Consider the following 10,841-nt stretch of genomic DNA (forward strand, 5'->3'; position numbering starts at 1 on the left):
AAACCAATCTTTTCCCTTTCCTGGTGCAACTTATTTCCCTCCCCCACTTCTATTCCTGAGCTCTAACGGTGTGCAAGTTTCCCGTTTGCAAGTCAAGAAAAACTTCTTTGGGGCTCACTTCCAAATCCTTGCTTATATGAGTTATGTCACTTCCAAACTTTAAAATTCCCTTGGTATATGGGGCACCTGGGTGGCTCAGTCAGTTAAGTGTCTGCCTTTGCTCAAGTTATGATCTCATGGTCCTGGGATAGAGTCCTGCATCAGACTCCCTGCTCAGTGGGGAGGCTGCTTCTCCCTCTCCTGCTGCTCCCCCTACCTGTGCTCTTTCTCTCTATCGAATAAATAAAATCTCTAAAACAACAAAGTAAGGTAAAATAAAATAAAATTCCCTTAGTAGAGTATAATCCTCATATTTGTTGGCTCTATCCTAAGCTTGTCCCTCTGAAGCAAGAGTTTTGCTACAGAAAACTTTTCTTGTTGTCTGTTTTGCAGAAAAACAAAATTTTGTCAAAACAGACAACAACAAAAAAAATGAAATATTAATTGAAAGCCAATTACTAGAAAATGTGTTGTCTTGCTCTACCAAATTTTGATGTGAAATATTGTTCAAGAGCAAACAATCAAAAAAAGAGTTCTTGAAATGTCTTCGATGCAAAAAAGGTGGTTTTATTAAAGCATGGGGACAAGACCCGTGGGCAGAAAGAGCTGCACTGGAGTTGTGAGGGTCAGCTGATTATATACTTTCAAGCTGGGAAGGGTTTAGGGAAATTGTAAATCTTTAAGGAATTTAGAAGCAAGGCTTTCAGGATTTTGAGGGGCTAGCTGTAATTAAAATAATGTCTTTCACTACTGTCTGCTAAAACCTTAGTCATGAGACCTTCGGATGTGTATCTGTGGGCCATATGTTTGGAGTAGGGTTGCTAGCATACTTCTTGGGGGAAAAGAGATAAAGGAAGTCTCCAAAGGGATTTTCATAAGTTAAAGACTTACACAATCCTGGAGGTAGGGCTAACATCAGCTAAGGTTGCCTTTTGCCTCTACCAAAGTGTACAAGTGTTAACAATGAGTTAGTTGAGCTCCTGGAGGAAGGTCATTCTGCCTGTCTCAGTTACTTGACAATAAGCAGTTAAGTTGTAAGGAAATTTAATTTTTTTTGTTTTTGTTTTTGTTTTTTTGCTGTTGTTCTCACATCAAATATCATGAAAGTAAGGGAGCTTGTATGCTTCTTGTTGACATGCTTTCCTCTACATCAAGGAATGAATAGTTGCCTCGTGAATTTAGACAAGAGCTTTCTTGACTTACAGTCAGAGAATCGGGTTTATTATATTGCAGAGCAAGGACTGAAGGATTTTTCCTTATTATATTCTAAAGTCCTTCAGAAACAATCATGTTCAATTCAGAATGTGTCCCCATTCATTCCTTTCAGAGAATGTGTTCCTAATATCCTCCTAATAAACTCAAATGATCACATTCAGACCTTTATTCACCAGAAGATATTTCTAAAGGCAAGTTAATATTTTTGACATGAATAAAGTAATATTTTCTTATGATATTGTGGTAGTTTTTCTTGGTCTTATGAATCAATATGTTTTCTCCATTATTTAAAATGAAGTTGTTGTTGAAAAAAATGTTTTCCAACATTATAATAAATGTGTGGTTATTGATATAGGACGTCTTCTCTGTATAAAACATGATAGTAGTACTTGAAACCCACCGGCAAAGATAAAGATTTTTCAGAATTTATACTCTCTACTTATGCCAGGAAGCATAAAAATTCTGAGGGAAAAAAAATGTGTAATCTCTTTATCAATAGTAAACAACAATGTCTTGTCCAAGCAGCCTTTCAGTAAAGCTGGCATTTAGTCACAGGTCTGATTTCTACCTTGGAGAGTTTCCACCTCTGCAAGGGCAACTAAATGACCTTATTGATTTATGTCCACACAGCAAAGTTTGCTGTGTCTTTCCTCCTAGTCTCACCAATAGCCTTTTCATGATGTTCTATGAATATTCCTAATTTATATGTAATTGATATTCACTCCTAAAAAGTATACTTATTGTATCATCATATTTTATATTGAATCATTATTAATTATTATAATGTATTATGTTGTTGGGTCTCCTGCTTTGAGATTTCCTTTACCCCAATCCACTTAATAAATAAAAATTTTGCTCATCCCCACCCCCCTCCACACATGTATACATCAACAATTTCCTCCTTGTGTTGGTTGTCTTGGCTATGATTCAAATGGATCTATGACCCTAGTAGAGGAAGAGAGAGAGACTTTGCAGATGTTAAGAAGGACTGAACTAGGAAAAAATATATATATAATATATATATATATTCTCTTTAGCACAGCACATGTTGAGCTTGAAGATGAAGGAGGAAGTGGAGGAAAGGGAGATATTTTAACAGAAAGGCAGAAGAGTAATTCTAGTATCAGATTTGTAAAACCAGCGTGCCTAAGAATTACCTGAGAGGCTAGGGTCAGAGTCCAGAGATTCTAAGTGTGTGAGTCCAAAGTGGAGCTGCCAAAATCTGAGTCTTCAGCAAGATTCTCCACCTATTGTAACAAAGATGGAGCATGGAACTTTCCTAAAGACTGCTTGAAAGCTCTCAGCTAGTTAGGTGTTTTGTGGAACAGAGTTAATAACTCAAAATGAAATTTTACCACCATTTCACTAGTAGAGGACCCATCAGAATCGAGAAAACTACTTTGTGACTACATGAGAAGCACCTAATATAAAACTGAACAGAAGTAAAAGTCACATCAGCATTGCTGAGTGTATTATAAAGCATTCAGTGAGGAGGAAAAATTACCTACTAAAATCTATTTTCAGTCAGTATTTACTTAAATTCTACTAGGGCAAAGAATACAAGCTTTTCAACATATATGAAGCAGCAATTCAGAGGAGCAGAAAACTCTCTAGATTTGAAATCAGCAAAGGAGAAAATGGGAGCCCTTATTCTGCTAATCATAGTCTTGATGCTGAGCAAGTTCCATCTACCCTTCTTGCCTCACATTAGTCAAAGGCTAAGGGGATAGAGTGAAATAAAACCAACACTCTTGAAGAATCCTGAAGGACTACAAAATGTAAATGAGCATTCTTCTTCTCTATGATAGGTCTGGAAAGAGTCAAAGTGCATTTGACATGGCAACTGGTCTTTTACGTTGTATGTGAGTCTGGAGAGGAGCAAGTGCATGATGGCCTCCTGCTCCTGGCTCCCCCTGGAAGCTCTATCCTGGGTAGAGCCGTAATTCCAAACAGCCCTCTCTGCAGCTACAGAAATGCTACCCTATACGGCCTCAACTTCCTTCCTCTATTCTGGCATTCCTCTTACCAAAAGCCTGACATCATCAAAAACATGTTGAGCTTTCTAGAAGGATGCAATGCAATCCTCCTACCTTATTAAAATCATCACTACAATTATTCCAGCACTAATTTCTTCAACCAATAGATTCCGAGGTGATTTCCCGTATGTTTCAGGATTAGGGTTTTATTTTTTTAATCTTTTAAACACTACAGGAGAAACTTTAGATTGAAACAAGAATTCTAAGTTGATGAAAACAAGGCCGCCAGGCTTAATTTTTGGCTCTACTGAGTGTAAGAAAAAGATTACTAATTTATAATAAGAATATTAAAATTTAAACTACTCTATAATGGCTCCCTATGGTTTATGACACTGCACCCAGCCTCCCTTGCTTGGGTCTTAAGGCCTGAGTATTAATAACAAAGATACCCTCTAGAAAACCTTATTTCCCCTTATCCTACCAAGGCCCAACAAAGGCTCTCATCTTTAACCTGGTCCCCCTTTCTTCCCTGTCCTTGCAATATGTCTGTTCATTCTTTCCTCCATGGCTCCATGGCTCTTTTAGCTTTTTTTTTTTTTTCCCCCTGAAGTGCACTATACTTCCTTGGTGTTTAAGCAGCTTATCGTTCAAAGCACAGAATAAATTCCACATCTTCCTTAGACTGAATTTGTATTCAGTTTCAATATTGTAAAGACAGAGTATTGTCTTCACTAATTCCTTGTCTGTTCTGAATATCACTAATTTCTTCATGAGTGCTTGGTTTTTATATCAACTAAAAGTAGTAAGTTACTTGAAGGACAAATGTTCATTTCTTTTTTTTTTTAATGTTCATTTCTTTATATTCCTTCTGTACTTGTTTCAAATATCGTTAAAAGCCAATCTTCTTTTCTAAGTAAATCCAATCCATTTCACTGGGTACAAGTAACTGAAATGCAGTTAAACAGTGGATTTATCGTTATTCCTAAATTTCACAAAAAGAAATCCCAATGGATTTTTATCAAAAAGGAAACTAATAGGTAATGTGTGTGCTGAAAGTAGAAAACTAACCCTTTTTTTTCAATGACTAGGTAGTATATTACTCACAATAAAATAATGAAATACATAGAACACTAATTTTTTGGAACTATCTATGCATGATGATAATTTTCAATAAGCTATGTGGTAAGGATACATTATAAATCATATATGCACTATAGAAAATGTTTTAAATTACCTCTTTCTAAAGACAATATTTCCATTGTGATTCTAAAACACTTACAAATAAATATGCTTGGTCATATTAAATCTCAGCTATTGGCTTTCAGCCTGCCTGACGTGAAGTCGCTCATCTTCATATACCCTCCCGGGCCCCAGTCCCATTCCATTTCACAATTTGTATGTGGATGAAAAGAGGATAGTATTTTAGAAGAGGAAATATCTCGGCAGTTAAGTACAAACTGCGATATAATCTTCAGCTCAAAAAGAACAGTTCCCCCTGGAGAATTCTAGAAATCATTCTGTATATTTTTAAAAGCTGGAGAAACAACATTTCTTCACTTTCACTTAGTCAAGCATCTTGAAAGAGGTAATAAGTAATTGGAGCCCACACCTACCTCACCATCCTATATCTGTCATGTTGTCCTTAGATTCATAAACTCTGGTTTTAATTACCTACTTGTAAAAAAGGGAATAAAGGGTGAATTACAAGTCCATATCATATCTTTATCTCTTGTGTTTTCATTTATGCTGACATTTCAAAATACAAAACAGCAGTGACTTTTGGCATTAAGCTTGATCTTCCTTTCTATTATGTCTTCTTACAAACCTAAATGTTTAAATTCTATCTTTTCTACTTGACATATTTCTACAAAATAACTAATTATAAATGCATGCATGCATTAGGAATTTTCTGTCATTTTTCCTGTTCTCCTAGTATGTCATAAACAAAGTATCTGGGGGCTCAGATTGCATAACTGACTTCTTATGGTTGTATTTTCCATTGAGTTACGGCTGAACTAGAATTGTGTGTGTACACTATTAACCCTGAGCCAACACTTCAAATGCATTTTTTTTCCTCCAAATCTTCCCATTAATGTAAAACAATATATAGTAGTTATTATCTTTAGTACAAAAAAAAGACATGAAAACCACTTGTTTAACATTTTAATAGCAAGTGCCCAAACTACAGAAAATGTTCAGACATGAATTTTAATAGTCTATGAAATATGAAAGTCTACTCAGTTTGTTGCTGTTAAGAGGGTCATAAAAATAAATGTCTGCTGGAATGTTGCTTAGCCTAAAAACATAGTAAAATGTGAAATAAACCATATTCTTCAACTAATGAGTGTTGGTTTTCACTTTATCATTTCAAAATATCCAATAGCATTCTACTTTTAAAAAACCACAAAGGAAGAATTAAAAATATGCCACAGACATGGAGTTTTTAAGTGTCCACATGTTTTTTCATAGTGTTTGTGGAAGCCTGAGTTATAGAGTCTCTCTTATTTGACCACGTAACGCGGAACAATTTCCCTTACGGCCCTTCACCTTGTTTCACTGAAAGAATTAACGTTCTCATTTTTTAAACACTGTTTAGAACAAAAGCAATTTATTTTACTTTCCTAAATTTAAAAAAAAAAAAAAATCAGTAAAAAGTAGTTCCCGAAATACTGTTACTAAATAGCATCCGAGGGAGGATGGAAAAGAACAATGGGAGTTTTCCTCCTCCCTGCTTTGTTTTATTCCAAGTTCCAATCTTTCAAGAACAGTTTTGAGAGTAATCATGAATTATGTATCAGGTTTGGAGAAACAGCTTCTTTCAACTTTTCTCTCTCAAAATAAAGCACGAAGGGAAGGAAGTGTTTGCACTTACAGAGCTTACAGTGCCAGTCAAAGAAAAATGTTTGCACATATTCCCAAAGATATATCTTCATTAATTATTAAGCAAACCATATCAAAAGGAAATAATAGGGGGAAAACACAAACATTTACACCTATTCCAAAATATTTGTGGTACTTCTAGAGAGGTGTGGGTTTGTTTGGTTTCAGTTGGGCTTTGTTTCTTTTTCTCCTCCTCCCCTCTCCCGTCCCCTTCTCCTTCTTTCTATTACAGTATCAATTTCGTGTACACACCTGCGATTTAGATAGTGGCATTTTCCAGCAACTTGATTGCTGAGGTCTATTCAATGGAATCTAGGACCAAAGGTCTGTCCTTCTGCAGACGGAGAGCCCACGACCACATCTGCCCCCTGGCGTTGGCTGTGGGGCTTGGCGCGATTCCGAAAAGACCGCGGGCTTGATACTGGGAGCATGCGCACTCCAGGCCTCGCGGGGTGTTGGGAGTGCGCCGACTCCGACGCTTCGCCCACCGCGACAGGGTTCGCGCAGAGCTAACTTGACGGCCCAGTGCCTGGGGTGTTTGTTTCCACTACGCAGCTTGAGGTAACCGTTTTACCACACGGTGGGTTTCTTTGTTGAGTCTTCAGAGCCAACCGTATCTTTGTCAGTGTACCTCAGCTGAATTTCGCTGCGTGATAGCAGCACGATTGAAATACATTTGCCTGTTTGAAGATACAGGCGCTCGTATCACGTCTTGACATTGGTCTGAAAGGAATCGTACATGTGCCAACTAAAATGGCTAAAACTTTTGCAAATAACTATATATATATACACACACATATATATGAAGAGAAGATTTATTCAGGAATAGGATTTACCCCTGCGTGGGTTTTTCCAGCAGACTTGGAAACACGGAAGAAAATTCGATTTGGGGGGCCCCTGGGTGGCTCAGTGGGCTGGGTGGCCTCTGCCTTGGGCTCGGGTCATGGTCTCAGGGTCTTGGGATCGAGCCCCGCATGGGGTTCTCTGCTCAGCAGGGAGCCTGCTTCCCCCACTCTCTCTCTCTGCCTGCCTCTCTGCCTCCTTGTGATCTCTCTGTGTGTTAAGTAAATAAAAATCTTAAAAAAAAAAAAATAGATTTGGATAAATCTCTTCCTCTGATAAAAACTGCCATAACTTTAAAGATTCTTTCCCCTTTTCCTTTTTTCTTTTCTTTAAGTGACCTGCAGTTTAACGAGGGTGGGTCTTCACTTTGGATTTAAGTTTTTCTCCTCAGATTTTTTAAGGATTTTATTTATTTGTTTGACAGACAGAGATCACAGACTCCCTGCTCAGCAGAGAAACGGATGCGGGGCTCGATCCCAGGACCCTGGGATCATGATCTGAGCCCAAGGCAGAGGCTCTAACCCACTGAGCCACCCAGGCGCCCCCCTCCTCAGACTTTATTGGAATTCCTGGTTCTGATGCTTTGCTCTCAGGAGTTGTGTAGAGGTTCTCAATCACTATTTTCAAGTATAGCCCCCTGCCCCATCCCCCACCCTCCTTCTGGAATTCTAGTTACATCGATGTTACACCATCTTATTCTGTCCTTCCTCTCTCATATTTTCTACTTCCCTGTATCCCTGGGCTTCAGTTGTAGGTACACACTTCAGATAAAACCATCTATTGAGTTTAAAATTTCTATTATCTTTTATTATTATTACTATTATTTCTAGAAGCCTTGGGTTTTTTACACATCTACTTACTCCTTACTTGTGATTTTATGGTTTTTTATTTTTTGAAACATTTTAAATAAACTTATTTTTATTTTTTTCCATCTGATGATTCCTGTATCTGAAGACTTTGCACCTTTATGCTTGCTCTCATTCATGATGCCTTGTTTGTCTGTTTATTGATTTTTTTTTTTTCTTTCCTCTCTCTTTCCTTTGGGCTCTCATTTTCATTTGAACTTAATCAGCAGAAATTTTTTGAGGCCTGGGAGGATTTCTTCCTGGGAGGATTACCATTTGCTTTTGTTAGGCATCCATAGGCATTATCAGTGCTGTTTCAGTTTAAATTATTGACTTGAGGTTTTTACTTGTGTATGTGTGTTTCGTAATACCAGATGGTGTGAATTCAGGATACAAACTTAAATGGAAGACAGATGGTGGTTATGATTCTTTAGGAGAAATCCAGTCAGAATCAAGGTTCAATGTTCAAGTTGCAAGATGAGCAGAGGTTTTTTTTAGTCAGTTCTGGACTGGTGTCAGGGTGTATATTCTGCTTCGCTCTTAAAGTGGAAGTATAACATTTTGGGGTTTCAGTTTTATTTTAAAAGGGGTCCCATAATATAATCCCTAACTTGGGTGAGGTCTTGCTTTTGCCTTCCATCCTTGAAAACTCAAAAATTTGTGCTTTTGAGCTCAGCACATGCCAGTAAGGCAAAAAGCCAACCTCAGTGTCTTACTTATATCTCAGAGTTCCTGGCTTTAACTCATTTTTGGCCTAAGCAGAAGTTACCTCTTTTGCCAGCATTTGCACACATTTAAATTTTTTAAAAATATTTTTAGTCAGCAATTGCAGTTGTTTTCAGCAATAAGATCAGGTACTCAGTGTTGAGTACTTGAGTACTCAGGTACTTGAAAAATTGTTTTAAACGTGTTTTTTCTTCTGCATTCATTAGAGTTATCTCAAGCCCTTCCTTTATTATCATTTTGTCCTTTGCTGTTGCTGATATTATGATTTATTTGTTAAATTGACAATTATGGGTCAGTTCTCGGGTTGTTTTCTTGTCTCTGAAATCTCCTTTCAACCCATTAATCTAATCATCTTGGTTTTTAGCGCTTCTTTTATTGAGTTATATTTTGTTACTATGTTATTACATAGCACAAAACACTAATAGGGATTCTGCCTCTGTACTGTGAGTGATGCCTACATCCAGACTTTTGCACAATATGAACCATAAGTCTCTTTCTTCCTTGTTTCCTCCCTCCCTTTCTTTCTTTATTCTGTTTTTCTTTCCTGTCTTCCTTCTTTGGATTTTTTCCTTTATACTCTACTGTAGTTTCATTAATTGTCATGTGATTTATTTTTACCTGGATCACATTTATCATGAACTACCTCCCAGTTCAAAACAAAGTAGATCATTTTCCCTGAATCACTTGGCATCTAATCTAAAACCAGCTGGCCTTCTCTTCAAGCATTTGAGCATGCAGGGATGGCAGGGTGCAGGCTTAGCACACAGGGATCATGGTGGGGTGGGGCTGAGCGGTCGAGATGGTAGCAGAGGTGCAGGAGCATGTAGGCATGGTGGGAGGGGGATAGGCTGAGCATGCAGGGGTGACTGGGGTAAGCCCTATTGTAGGGGAGTTACACTTGCTAGAGATCTGGCATCTGAGATCCCTTCTAAGATTCGGTCATGAGTGGCTTGTTGGATTGGCTGCCATTACAGTGTTCCACACTTCCATTAAATGTAGCAAGCCGGTTGGCCCTTCCTATCTCCAGCGAATTCTCAAGGATGTAGTTAGGATTGAATTTTTGCCGATCTCCCCTTCAATTTTGTTAGGGCAACTTAACACCTCAGTCTGCGTATTTCTAAATTAAGTGACGTTAGTGAGAATTTTCAGGATGCTCTGGATTCCTTTTCCCTAATAATTCTTCTGGGAAGTGAATGGCAGGTTTAGGAGATCTAACACAATATGACAATATTTTCTGTTTCTTGCTCTGACCCCATTTCTTCTCATTTATGGTACTGGGTTGTGACCTTTTATGTGTTGTGTTGCTGGTGGTGGGTTTTACCACAACCACCCTCCTTTTGTAAGTTTTTGTCATTAGTTGATATTGGCCTACATTTTGGAGAATCTTGCTTCATTTTCACTGTCCTTAGCCAAGCAGAACTTACTTTAAAATGCCATCAGAAAATGAAAAGTATTCTTTTAATGAATAGTTTAATTTTAGATAATTAGGTTTTAGTAATATATATCTATGAAGGATAATGTGCATATAACAAGGGTAGTTATTCTTTATAAATTATCACTACCCATAAAAGAAATCACAAGAAGGAGTGAAATGCAGGATAATTTTTTTGTTGGAGGAGATGTAATTCTGGCTGCTGGACTTACCTGATTGCCCACTGGGAGACCTCAGTATCTAGAGGCAGTGACTAGGTCCTTGATTGTCTGGAAAAAAGGATCTAGAAATACCAGAGGAATACAAAGCTAACAAAAATAAATTTGACTACTTCTTTTTCATTAACAACCAACTTGCCACTTATTTTTTTTAAGTAGGCACAAAAGTCTTCCTTATTTCAAGAAAATTGTTCAGTATTGATTTTAAATAATGTGAAATAACATTCATTCTTTATTCATAATCAACTGCTTCTCCAAGCCTAAGGTTTAAAGCACGGGTTTTTTTTCCACTACTGTCTGCTGCCCTCTGCAGGCTAATTTTTAAACTCACAGATACATTAGAAGTCCAGAAGAAACAACCCTCCCTACATTCCAAAGTAAACTTAACACAAGAATGCTCATAAAATCTCAAAATTCTATCTCTATTGCATAGATGCTATATGACTGGTAACTGTCACTTGTTAGATGACCAATAAATTGAGACTTCTCTTTTGAGTGTAGCAGTGAAAGAAAGAGAAATGTGCTTGGGGTAGAAGTTACATGCCATTTGGTTTTTATTCTTAAATAACCAGTAGTTGAACATATTGGTCAATATGTGAAACATTAC

The sequence above is a fragment of the Mustela putorius genome, unplaced genomic scaffold, assembly GCF_011764305.1.
Source record: "Mustela putorius furo isolate JIRA1106 unplaced genomic scaffold, ASM1176430v1.1 tig00003834_pilon_pilon_pilon, whole genome shotgun sequence".
NCBI classification, from domain to species: Eukaryota; Metazoa; Chordata; class Mammalia; order Carnivora; family Mustelidae; genus Mustela; species Mustela putorius.